This window comes from Macrobrachium rosenbergii, chromosome 43, assembly GCF_040412425.1.
Source record: "Macrobrachium rosenbergii isolate ZJJX-2024 chromosome 43, ASM4041242v1, whole genome shotgun sequence".
In the NCBI taxonomy this organism is placed as follows: Eukaryota; Metazoa; Arthropoda; class Malacostraca; order Decapoda; family Palaemonidae; genus Macrobrachium; species Macrobrachium rosenbergii.
The window spans coordinates 40,959,125-40,972,711 of NC_089783.1; the positions used below are offsets into that span (position 1 = coordinate 40,959,125).

General features: G+C 33.0%; 1 long non-coding RNA gene across 2 annotated transcripts in view; it reads right to left on the bottom strand.

Annotated features, from left to right (window-relative positions):
- The window catches only part of LOC136828808 (uncharacterized), an 855,933-nt gene that overhangs the window by 206,520 nt on the left and 635,826 nt on the right, over nucleotides 1-13,587 (bottom strand). For both annotated transcript variants that reach the window (XR_010850235.1, XR_010850234.1), the window contains exons 14-15: nucleotides 10,674-10,899; nucleotides 5,695-5,820 (exon numbers count right to left, since the gene is read on the bottom strand). This is a non-coding gene — a long non-coding RNA (uncharacterized lncRNA). The remainder of the gene's footprint in view (nucleotides 1-5,694; nucleotides 5,821-10,673; nucleotides 10,900-13,587) is intronic.

Sequence of the window (13,587 nt, forward strand, 5' to 3'; positions counted from 1 at the left end):
GACAACATATATATATATATATATATATATATATATATATATATATATATATATATATATATATATATATATATATATATATATATATATATATATATATATATATATATATATATATATATATCGTCGTGTAATCCAGGCAACGGTTCGAATAATTCCGCGAACGAAATGCAAAATCACGTTCCGATATGTAGGAAATTTCAAAAAGATTACTGAACTACTCATATCCGACAGTTTGTTCATTCTCCACAATCCAGTTGATGAAACATTAAACAAAACAAAATTAATCACTTGCTAACAAAATATATACAATAATTTTGATTAATATCATGGTATGAATACCAGTTTACTAGAATTACTTGAGCTCATGGGAAAAGCAAAATATGATTGAAAGAGTTCAATAACTTTCATAAAAATTACAGTTTTCGGTTATAGCAGTAACTGGAGAGAGGTTAGCGTGTTTTCGAAAGTAACTGCCCTCATCAGAGAGAGATTTCGTAATCACTTGGGCACCTGGTATTGAGTTAGGTGAGCTGATTATTTTTGCGACCTGCTCTAAAACAAGTTGGTGATTCAGTTTATGATGCCAAGGAACAAGCTAATAAGGGTTAAATTAACTCAACTCAAAGTCCATCAATTCAACATTGAATAAATTAATATTGGGAAGTCTTCATCGCCAGAAGACCACGTGATATATGTAAAAAAAAAAAAAAAAAGAATGTTAGGAACGAATGCTCTTCGCAAAGATACTCGACTATTCATTTTCTTACTCTTTATGGGCCTTTAACGTCTTTTGAATCTCTTATTACTGTTCCATATTTAAATATGCATATATTGCATATCATTATGCTTAACTGAAAATATAATTTTGTTTCATTATTCCCCCTCGCCCATACTTTACAATTAATTTTTCCACACAGTGCATGATATTGCTGGTAAAGATTTTCAACCAAACCTCTGAAGGAGTTGCTTCGCTAATTATTCGGTCACCAAGACAGTTCTTTAACGAAGTCTATTTCCAGCTTTGTCCAAATCCCCGGGTTGAAACTAATTTCATAACTAAAAGTGTAGGCATTATTGCACCATTCAAACAATTTCACTGCGAAATGTGTCTACGGGTTTGCAGCGTTTACGTATTGTCTGTTTCATTAAGGAAATTATGTTAATACACTCACTACATTTGACTAGCTAAATAGTTTAGTCTGACATTGCACAGCTCTTATATAATATCATTACTCGCAGCTTAAGCAACATTCCTTCTGTAATATTCTCAGGACATTAATTCCCTTTGCAATGTTCTTTGCATAAATGATATGCTAGGAAGATGGTAACAATGAACTTAATAATATACACGCTGTCTTACGGAAATTAACATGACAGTAAGTCTAGCCTCACAATAACTTACTTTGTTAACGCCAGAGAATTTCAGTCCTTTAGGCGTGTCTGTAGAATTTATGATACTGATTATCCAAGTTATTCTGCACAAGCTCCAGAATAACTGTTATTCACCTATTACTATTAATAAAATATTAAAAATTTTACTTGCATATAAAAAATCTCTTACATAAATCAAAAGAGCAGTGTTCTTAAAGAACAATTTTCCCCACTAATATTAAAATGAAAAAAGTCCTGAAATCTACTTGATTCTTGAAGTACCATAATATTTCAAAGTGTGCTTCATGTTACATGTGGAACAGATGAATATGAATATATACATACATACATATATATAATATATATATATATATATATATATATATATATATATATATATATATATATATATATATATATATATATGTGTGTGTGTGTGTGTGTGTGTGCATGTATGTGTGTATATATATATTATACATATGTGTATACATATATTTCTTTCTTTCACGAAAAAGTAGCGTAAAATTTCCAGTATATTCTTTTTATATTTATAAAAACGTTCAAATGCCACTAACGATATCAAAAACATCAGGTAAAATCGTTCCTCCTCTGCAAGAAAAAAAAAATTGGCAGATGAAATTCACTAAGTAATTTATTGAGCGAAGAATAACTTGACTGTAAAATTATATAAACGGTAATCAGTGAGAAACACTTTAAAACGAGTTTCACGAGAGACATGGCTTTAGTATGTTCTCAATTACTTTAACGTTTAACAAAAGTTAATCCTTGGATTTCCAAGGTTCCCCTACAAGTCTCTCTTCACTAGTCTTCATCGTAGCCCTTGTCTGATATTTGTCGTACCTAGTTTCGATCATTATTTATTATTATATACACACACACACACACACACACACACACACACACACACACATATATATATATATATATATATATATATATATATATATTATATATATATATATATATATATATATATATATATATATATATATATATATATATATATATGTGTGTGTGTGTGTGTGTGTGTATGTGTGTGTGCGTGTATGTGTGTGAATATGTATGTATATATATGAATATACATATACATATATATATATAATGTATATACATATAGTATATATATATACATACATCTATGTATGTGTATGAACAACAAACGTTCTTACCCTGAACAGAATTCAAAATTATACCTAATTTTGTGAGTATGAGTATTCGTACATGTATACTGTACGTAAGTTTGTATTTATAAAACACTAAGAATAATTCACTAGATAAAAGCGCCTATCATTCAGATTAGATATATATGAATGAAAGTAGAATCTGACATTTTCTTTTGTTTCAAAACTAAAGCAAAATAATAATTACAAAATTATTCATTACACTGAAATACAATACAATCCAACACCAGAAAACGGAAGATTTGAAACTTCAAGTTGCAATATACTTCACTAGAATAAGCACATTTAAAAACACGTACTGCTTAGTTATTTGGTCACAATTTCTGAAATGACAGTAAATTAAACTCCCAGCTAAGATTATCAAGCACTGGCAGTCGGAGAGTACATAACATCCCCTAAGGATCTGACTGGATATTCAATTTGTTCTTCGTCAACTCAATTACTGCCCGTGTCAACTCAGGATAGTGGAAGTCAATTGATGTTAAAGTATATAGATTAACGTCAGAGGCGATTTCAATTAAACCCATAATTTCTACTCTCTCTCTCTCTCTCTCGCACACACACACAAGTATAAGTAAACATTATACTTTCTGTTAATCTTTATTCATTTTTATCTTTCTTCTTCAATGAAATGAAGTAATATCCCTTCCATAAATATAGCAGTTACATCCTCTCTCTAATTCCTCTCTTTCTCTTATTTTCTTTCATCGGTGTGCATATATATATATATATATATATATATATATATATATATATATATATATATATATATATATATATATATATATATATATATATATATAATATATATAACATAAATGTACATGCCAAGTGCCATTTTAAAAATATAATAAATTAAATTAAAAATACTTTGGCCCAGGATGGCGCTTGGCATGTTTCTCGACTGAAAGACTCATATATGTGTGTGTGTCATGAAAGTGAGAGAGAGAGAGAGAGAGAGAGAGAGAGAGAGAGAGAGAGAGAGAGAGAGAGAGAGGAAATAACTGCTTTGTACGTGGAATGGATATTACTTCATTTCCATTATATCGTTTCATCTTGTCATTACCAAGGGACATTAACATCAGGCGCGCAGTCGGGAACTCCATTTCAGTGTGATTTTAGGCGAGCTTTCGGGAAAACAAAATGAAGGATACCAAAATGATTCGAGTCAGTGTTCACGATAATGTAATACAGTAATGATTACAATAATGTTGATGCAGATTAGAATATTAAAGCAGAGGTATCTAATCGTTGAAGCTTTCTATGCATTAAGAGTTGTAAATCAATCATCTAAATAAAAAAATATTTTATAAAAAACTTACGCCTACGAAAATATTTCAGTTATAACCTCGATTTTTTCCTGAATCAAGAAATAAATCAACATGAAATAGGGGTGTTTTCCATAGCCTAGATTTAATCTTATACTCAAGTATTTTCTGCCTGGAAGGGCAGTGATGGTTTCAAATACATGACCTGCTAATAGAAATAAAAGGTGAAATCTTTAAAGTTTAAATGATCTAACTGTGAGCACATACGTCATTCACAGTTTCCTAAAAATAACACTGGGAAAGGGAACCAGGCACTAATGAACATTTGTTAAAAGAATGGATTGTAACCAAAGTCTCAAGGAAATTCCCCCTATTCAAATTAAGCGATGTAAATACGACTTCTATCGGCGAAATAAAGTGGAATGTGACGAGAAGTAGGGTAAAAGTTAGTAGATGGTACCAAGTAGTGGGTTGAATTGAATTTAATTGAATACAGAATTTAGGCCAAAGGCCAAGCAATGGGACCTAAGAGGTCATTCAGCGCTGAAACGGAAACTGACAGTAAAAGGTTTGAAAGATGTAACAGGAGGAAAACCTCGCAGTTGCACTATGAATCAACTGTTAGGAGAGGGTGGAAAGTAAGATGGAAGAAAGAGAATATGAAAGGAGGTACTGTAAAAGGAACGAGAGGGGTTGCAGCCAGGGGCCAAAGGCACGCTGCAAAGAACCTTGAGTAATTCCTACCCCACTACGGGGAAGTTGTGGGTTACGAACCGGGTGGTGAATGAAATGTAGAATAGGTAGTGACTGGAGATGAAGTAGCACTGACTGAGAATAATGTAAATGTACGAACAAGTAAAATAGTTTGAAAGTATTTTTAAGAGGAGAAAGCTGACGGTAAATGTTACTAAGGATAAGAATGGAGTGAAAGAATCCCGGAATCGAGAGAGCGAATGCCATCCTAAAGGTGAATGCTTCAGCGTGTATATGCGTGTGTGTGTGTATGTTTTTTATTGAGTGGGTTGATTTGACGTGTAGCTGGTGAGTCTTCTGTGTAAGTGTATAAAGTGGCGCACGTTTAAGAAGCTTCCTGCACAGGGGAAGCCCATGTACAAGTCAGCAGTTTACCCCGTGAATATGGCAGTGATCGCCGTATATTATTTTCTTGGGAGCCATCCTGTGGTTACGAAAACAACTTATATTGAAAAAATGAAGTATGCCTCTGCCAAGCTTACATTTCAAAGTGTGCGTTTCAGAAAATTGCAGTTATTACCCTTTGGTGGAATAAAGAGTAAATTGTTTTTCTTTACTTACATAAGCTATCGAAGTGTGGGATAATTTTAAAATGTTTGGTCATTCTGTCAGATAATGATGTTTATATTGTTGGTAATCGTGTGGTATTTCTGTATAATTAAGGATTTAATTCAAAGCATAACATTATCAAACTATTATTGAATTACCAAACACTTCGGAGCAACTTTCATACTTGCACATGCTAAATGTACTGTGATATTGGCGCTCTCTCTCTCTCTCTCTCTCTCTCTCTCTCTCTCTCTCTCTCTCTCTCTCTCTCTCTCTCTCTCTCATTTTTTCTGATATTAAAATAAAAATATATTTCCCAAAGCAGTATTCATTTTAATATGCAATATGAACGTCAGTAGAGAATATGTCAGCATTCTGATGGAAGAGGAAAAATATATACTTTAAATAAGAAAAACTAATAATTATTTATACAAACTTATGATATACCATTGAAATCCTCAGGCACTGATTAAGCGTAACGGATTTTTATACATAAACGAAAAATTAAAGATGATATAGAAAGTTTTCTTTGCTAAAAATATACTTACAATTTCGTACGTAGACTTGCGTTTTACCACGCGTGACTTGCATAATTTTCCGTTTTTGCTTTAGGGTACAATGATCATGAATATTCCCTCTGGAAAGGCGATGAACGCCATGATACTGCAAATGCTCTGAAAAATCATATATTCAACATATTAAAATCTATCTAATGGCAACTGAGTGCATTACAAAATTTATGCCAAAGACTTTTCCACAGTAACTCTTTCATCAAACATCTGTAAGATTATTGTGTTATTACTTCTGATATAATAATTGATTACCTGTATGGTTATTGTTCATTTGCTTACACTATAGGCTACTATTTACTGATCATACCACACATACCACACTATAAAATAAGAACCTCTGCTTTCAACCTCGGGTCACAAATGAAAGGGAATAAAGGAATCTTTACCATAAGTCTGGGAGGAATTAAATCAACAAACGAAAAAATGTATTCTTCTACGGCCAGTGAATTCAAGTTTTATGGATATTCTTCCGTTCAAAGCGGCATAAACCCATAAGGAAAATTACTAACAACAGGCATTCAAGTACATTGTGTATCGTGCCACTGCAACAACTGAATTGAATTGAATACAGAATTTAGGCCAAAGGCCAAGCACTGGGACCTATGAGGTCATTCAGCGCTGAAACGGAAACTGACAGTAAAAGGTTTGAAAGGTGTAACAGGAGGGAACCTCGCAGTTGTAATATGGATCAAAAGTTAGGAGAGGGTGGAAAGTAAGATGGAAGAGAGAGAATATGAAAGGAGGTACAGCAAAAGGAACTAAAGGGGTTGCAGCTTGGGGCCGAAGGAACGCAACAATTGCCACTTAACCATTTGGGGAAGTTCCCATTAGTTTGTAGGAAGCAATGGGTTACTGAATCGGTCCGCTGCCTATACACCTCTATCCTCGAGATAAAACGATTGCATTGAAAGACTGTTGGAAGCCGGTTAATGGTTGTGCAAAGGCAATATACGTATGTGAATACCATCTTTATCTTTTCCGAATACCGTAAATTTAACGTTCTGTCATTTTAAAAATCAAACTCTGCTTATGATGCAATATTTTACCTCCAAGATATATATATATATATATATATATATATATATATATATATATATATATATATATATATATATATATATATATATATATATATATATATATATATATATATATATATATAGTATTTATATAATGGAATAAGAAATTCTGATAGCTTCAAAATGGTAAAAATTCCCACTATATATGGAAATGACGTAAGGACCACGCACTTTAATGCATTTTAATGCTTCGTTTCGAATGAATAAATGTAATGTACGTTTTCCTAGGCTACTATTCATATTTCTGACAAGGAAACCTGTTATAAAACTGAATTCTATGATACATATTTCCATCAATTTTACTAGAATAAACCAGTGTTTCTATATTTTAGCATAACTGTTACCAATGACCGAAAATTGAACTGTTATTCTGAACATAAGAATTTGCTTATTGTTCTCTTCACTCTCCCACTAATTTCCCAGTTTGGTCGATATGGTATGCGCCTTTATTTTCGCCTTTCTTGAGTCCTGATGTCATATTTCAAGGCACTTCTATGATTAATGTTGCATTCCAAACAATTCAGAAATGGATAAGGATTATAAATTTTCATCAAGACTTCTTTAGCCATCCTCCTAAGCAGTGACTATCAGATCTAATTTAAACAAGTAAAAAATGGGCCGAAGTTTTTTCGGCAAAATCGAGTTTTCTGTACAGCCGCTACAGCATATAATCAAGACCACCGAAAATAGATCTATCTTTCGTTGGTCTATGTATAATGCTGTATGAGCCGCCGCCCATGAAACTTTAACCACGGCACGGTGGTGGCCTGTCCTATACCGTTGCAGAAGCACGATTATGGCAAACTTTAACCTTAAATAAAAACAAAAACTACTGAGACTAGAGGGCTGCAATTTGGAATGTTTGGTGATTGGAGGGTGGGTGATCAACATACCAATTTGCAGCCCTCTAGCCTCAGTAGTTTTTAAGGTCTGAGTGGATATTTTCGTTTGATAGTATATCACAACACGAAGAAGCTACTGAAGAATATTTCTAAAATAATCATCAGATTTCTCGTTAAACGCACATTTGTGGGCCATGGGAGATTTATTCGTATTTACGAAACTTGCTGAATCTTCATGGTGAATTACATCCCTGAGGGAAGGGGGTGGGGACGGGTGTTTCAGTTAGAATTTTCCAGACGATAAAAGGGAAAACAAGAAAATATCCGACTAATTCTGAGCATTCGAAAGAAGCTCTTGCAAATAGGTTTAGTAATTCAACAAGACTAACACCCAGTTCGTTGCAAACAGTTTTGTATAATGAATTATGTCAATTAACAGGTTTATTAATATAGTCAAGGAATGGGAAGGAACCACTACCTTCACATGGGCCCTCAAATTTCATCATGTCAAGGGCCCTTAATTATGACGAGCCTTAGCCAAACGCCCCTATCATGACATGAATGTTTTATATGTACTCATTTTACTGCGACAAAAATTCATTGAAGATAAATAAGATAATTATATTTTTCGTTATTTTTAACATCTTAAAAACCAAAGATATAAATTCGACATATTTTTCTTAAAATACAAATAATACTATCACATCAGTTACAAATACACAAACTCATCTTCTTGTAAGTAAAGTGTACAGTAACAAACAAAAATCAGTACCTGTTAGTGTTGAGAAACAAAAAAACGCTGTACCTGAAAATCAGTGTTATCAGATAAAATTTTTGTTTCCAAATAATCTTGCCTTTATTTATGATGTGTGATATAAAAAAGTTAAATGCAAAACTACCAACACTAAAACATACCATTCACGGTAAATCATCAAGGATGCACTTCAGTATAAAACATTCGATAATGACCAGTGCCTATAATTCTATGCTTATTTGTTGATATAAATTAGCTTTCCTTTTTAATAACTATTTTCGTTAATAGTTGGTAAAATCATGATGGACAAAAAACTGACTCTATTTCCTAAAAAACTCACTAGCTTTTAAAAGGCCCGAGTTTTTGAAGAAAGAATAAAGAAAAATAAATGGCAAGGATATATATTCGCAATAAATGTATAAAGTCAGTAGAAGTAGGGGGGTGAAATACTGACTACCAAGTCTTTTTTTTAAAAGCCTGGTGTATTAACATTTAAATTCGTAATGGCAGGCATTAAACTGAGATATTCAAATAATCTGCTGCAAAATACGTACTATATAAGTAAGAAATCTCTTGAGTAACCATATATATTACAAACTTTTCCGGAACGATAAAAAAATGTAACCATTATCTCCAGCTAACTAGCAATCCAACCAATTCTTTATAAGCAAATGTCCTTGGATGTGAAAATCACATCAACCAGTATCCTGAAAACAGCTTAAGGAGCTGAAGGCCAACTTCCAGGAATTGTTTCCACGGAGTCATAATTAGAATGTTTTCAACGGTTACGACAACAAAGGAGTGTTTTTCAGACTAGTTTTTTTTTTCTCTCTCTTTCTCTGGAATAACAGTTGAAGGTTCTTTCTGGATGTGGCAATGCCTGTTTTCAATTTACAGTTTAAATACAGCAGCCAAAAGATAGTATTTGCTGTGGAATAAAATTATTTATCCTATGCAGGATCTATATTTTAGAGTTGACACCATGAATGTCTTCAAGTGACTGTTATGCGAAGATATAGTTTCATTAACAACAACTAATTTTACATTGAAATTAAGTTATGTAAAATTAATCAAACCGTATAAGAGACGGATTCTTTGCTCAAGTCCGAAATTCATATTTTATTTTTAATTTATTTTAATAAAGTATTACAAAGAATGCTCTTACTTACTGCAGACTCATCCGACTTAACAAAAGGAAGGTCATTCATATCTAGAGTAAGACAGAAAGTGCGCATGATGAAGGTGAAGGCTACAGTACGTTTATGGGGTTGATGTGCTGCTGATGAATTTCTTTTCTAGGTGTATGAAGCAGGTCAAGGTTTGAAGGTCTTCTGCTCAAGGAGACATCCACATTTAAACAGTTCCAGCATTAAAGAGGTAGTGACCACCCTCAAGTTTTGTCATTTCTCGATAACATAACCATGATTTGTGGAAAAAAGCAAGGCGTTTCACAACAGAGAAAAGAACAACTGGCAGACCAGGTCTAAACAAGAAGGAATGAAATGAATTATTAACATGTAAAAAATTTGAATAAACAAGATGGAGGATCTTATTTTCAGCCTTAGGGAACCCCGAAGTAATCTTAATGCATCATGGCTATGCTTCAAAATTTATGACTGAGAATATTACTCCTTGCCTCCATTTTCCTCCTCCATAACAGGGGCTAAACCTTCATCAAGGAATATTAATAAAAGAATTGAATAAAACATAAAAAAATAAATAAATTTATAAAAAGCGTAGACTTAAATTATCAATTCGGTCACTACGAAGAAGACACGTATGCAAAATATGAGATGGATTATGGGGCTCTCATAATGAGCATAATTAGGCAGCTAGAGTCAACTTAACTGAAACAGTATATAACGATAAAAATTTATACTTTCGCGTTCAGATTATACTTAGCATGGGAATAGCTTACTTCAGGACCATATATTTTCAATAATTTGAAACTTATTAGTATAACTTTCATTCTGCAGATGTTTACATGCCATAAACATATACATGCGTATATACATACATACATACAGTATATATATATATATATATATATATATATATATATATATATATATATATATATATATATATATATATATATATATATATATATATATATATATATATATATGTTTGTGTGTGTTTTGTGAGTGTAGAATTTTTGAGTGTATAAGCACGAATTTACATCATTTATAAGTTGAATGTTACACTCCTCTTCCAAGGCTTCCATAACTTTTAAAATTCACCCTTTTGTCCCCTTGCTCGTCGCTAATGTTTTCTCACCTTTTCCTTAAAATTCTCTTTTACTCTCTCTCTCTCCGTCACCCTCCTTCATTCGCTCCTTGAATGCGATGTTCCTGCAGCAGTTGAGCATCCCCTCAGGACCTGCTCTTGAGCGAGACTTGCACTCACGTCCTTCTCATCTCGCGCTTTTCTTTTTTATTTTTTTATCCCTTTCTTCCTATTGGATCTTCGTAAAGATCCCTCGGGCCACCTTCGTTTTCGCATCCTTCAAAAAGAAGAAAAATAAGTAAAATTAAAAACGAATGATGTTTGCTGCAGTTTACACGGATCCACCATATTCGTGAAAAGAAAAAAGAAAGTAAATAAAATGATTTCTCAAGTACCCTGTATCTGACATTTATGAAGCTGTATTTTTCGTTCTGAAAATTCAACGCGTGAAGTGAAAGAGAGATGGACAGAAGATATGATTTATTTAAAGGCTTCTCTTTCTTCAACTAATAAATGGATTTCCTTCACACTGAGTAAAAAACACCAAACGCTAATGTTTATTCATACAGCGATTGCTTTCACGTGGCGTAAAAACACAAGTAATTTAAAACTTACCACCGAAATTTTCTATTGAAATTAAGAACCTAAGAACCAGTAATGTAAAATATAATGGAGAACAATTTCAAAACCCGCACTTAGTTTAAAGATTGCTCCGTACTTGAGACACCTGGGGATGTAATAATCGCATTTATGATGAAAATATGAAAGAGAGAAATAATCTTGACGTAATGGAGAGCCATTAGTATGCTACATGTTGCGTACAAATAAATGATTGGATCATGGTGAAACTAATGTCCTTTTCCTTATCCAAATATAAAAAAAAATGACAAAAGTACAGACATAAGGGATATGGACATATGTAGGATCATCTAACTAAATTTATTGCTACAAGAAAGGCATCAGTACCTCCCGCAAAAACATGAACAAGTTTTCTCAAGAGTTACTCTTATTCCAGCAAAACCTTGCCGGTCAGGGATCAGCGTCTTTTTACCTGCTTTTTAAGAGATTAAACATTTTTGGAGACATTGCCTTATATTTTATGTTCATTGTTCAGTTTTTAATTTATCGTTTTTTTTTCTTGTTTCCTTTTACAATTTTGTTCAACATGTTTCAAAGAAAAACAAAATTATTTTTTTTACTGAACTTATATGTTCGCTGCTCACGAGGTCAACAAATCGAATTGTAATTGGCAGAGATTTATTGGAATTTTGAAATTATATACCCAGCCCTGAATACTGAAATCTTATTTTGGATACAGAAACTAACTCAATATTTTTCATATGACCACAACTTTGTTATTGCGGAACCTGCTAACTGGACAGAGAAAGGCTTTTCACTTGCATACTGCCACAGCTATCTTCCTTTATATCATTTTCTTTTTAAGATTCTAAGTTTAAAACATAGTCAACTCCCAAACAGTACTTCTCATTTTTAGTTTTCTGTAAAAAAACAACTATTGTGCCGGCTCTGTCTGTCCGTCCGCACTTTTTTCTATCCGCACTTTTTCTGTCCGCCCTCAGATCTTAAAAACTACTGAGGCTAGAAGGCTGCAAATTGGTATGTCGATCATCCGCCCTCCGATCATCAAACATACCAAATTGCAGCCCACTAGCCTCAGTAGTTTTTATTTTACTTAAGGTTAAAGTTAGCCATAATCGTGCTCTGGCAACGTTATAGGATAGGCCACCACCGGGCCTTAGTTAAAGTTTCATGGGCCACGGCTCACAGCATTATACCGAGACAACGAAAGATGGATCTATTTTCGGTGGCCTTGATGATATGCTGTAGCAGCTTTACAAAAAACTCGATTGCGCCGGAAAAACTTTTTTACTTGTTTTTTTTATTAGTAGTAATCTAACTACAATTAGCTAAATGAGGAAATCTTTACCTAAGATAATCGTAGCGAACCCTTTCCAATTACCCTTTCCTGTAGCTGAGGCATTTCAAAGAAAACTTCGCTATAATTATGCGCTGAACAAGAATTTCTTCTGGTCTAGTCATTCTCCTGTAAATCAAAATGGAAAAAGAGTAATGGTTCCCAAAACACGAGATTTTTTGCTAGTGGTGCTCTCTCACTCTCTGTCCCTCCGACAAAATATACTATTATAGCTTTTCTGATACTAAGTATGTTCCTGTGCAGTTGATAAGACATTTCGTATTCTCTCTCTCTCTCTCTCTCTCTCTCTCTCTCTCTCTCTCTCTCTCTCTCTCTCTCTCTCTCTCTCTCTCTGAATTTACTAACCACAAAGCGTAATATGCTGTATATAAAATTCCCGATAAATGAATTTAAAAATTTAAATTGAATTAAAATTCATATATATATACATATATATCTATATATATATATATATATATGTATAAATGTGTGTGTGTGTATATATATATATATATATATATATATATATATATATATATATATATATATATATATATATATATATATATATATATATATATATATATTATTCTTTTCTTGTGCATGTGTGTACAGTAGATGGATATGTTCAGCGAAGAGTTCAATTCACATCACTTGTCTTCGTGAAAGATCGTTAACCTTTGAGATTTCCTTTATGTTCTCTAGCTTTCCCGGCTCATTTTTTGTCTCAGCAAATTTCTCTTTTGTCTCAGATGAATTTCTGATAGCAAAAATGTAGTTGGAGACTCAGTTCCCTCAGTTCTGAGGAAATTCGCACGTCAGAACTATAATCTCAAGCCGATTAACAATGTTTTTGCAAATCGAGGATCAGTAGGTCATTCGTTCTCGCTGCTTAGGAAATCCTGTGATCTTTGGAATTAGTGTCAGAGGAAACCTACTCTTATATTGTTTGGACTTCTTATTCCCGCGAAAAACCTTGTACCAGCATTACTTACGTTACAGCTTTGATGGTTCTCATGAACAATATGC